The following is a 337-nucleotide window of genomic DNA, read 5'->3' on the forward strand; positions in this document are numbered from 1 at the left end:
AAGGGCAGCACAGTTTAGGCTGTGACGGGGGAAGTTTGGGTCCAGGTCAGGCCCGGGCCAGGCCCAGGTCAGGCCCAGGCCAGGCCCAGGTCAGGCCCAGGCCAGGCCCAGCTGTGCTCCCCAGGTCAGGCCCAGGTCAGGCCCAGGTCAGGCCCAGCTGTGCTCCCCAGGCCAGGCCCAGCTGTGCTCCCCAGGTCTCTGGGCTCTGCTGTGGGGGGGGCGGTGCTGCTGGTTAATTAGTGACTCAGTTAATTGGCCCAGCACGTGGACAGGCCCGGCCTGGAGCCCGGCGCAGAGCATCTCGTCGGTGCTGATCTCCATCCAGTCCCTGATGCCC

General features: G+C 68.0%; 1 non-coding gene across 1 annotated transcript in view; it reads left to right on the plus strand.

Annotated features, from left to right (window-relative positions):
* The window catches only part of LOC106632176, a 978-nt gene extending 641 nt beyond the window's left edge, over positions 1-337 (plus strand). The window contains exon 2 of the transcript XR_004082849.1: positions 262-337. This is a non-coding gene — a transcript (uncharacterized LOC106632176). The remainder of the gene's footprint in view (positions 1-261) is intronic.

The sequence above is a fragment of the Geospiza fortis genome, unplaced genomic scaffold, assembly GCF_000277835.1.
Source record: "Geospiza fortis unplaced genomic scaffold, GeoFor_1.0 scaffold5994, whole genome shotgun sequence".
Classification (NCBI taxonomy): Eukaryota; Metazoa; Chordata; class Aves; order Passeriformes; family Thraupidae; genus Geospiza; species Geospiza fortis.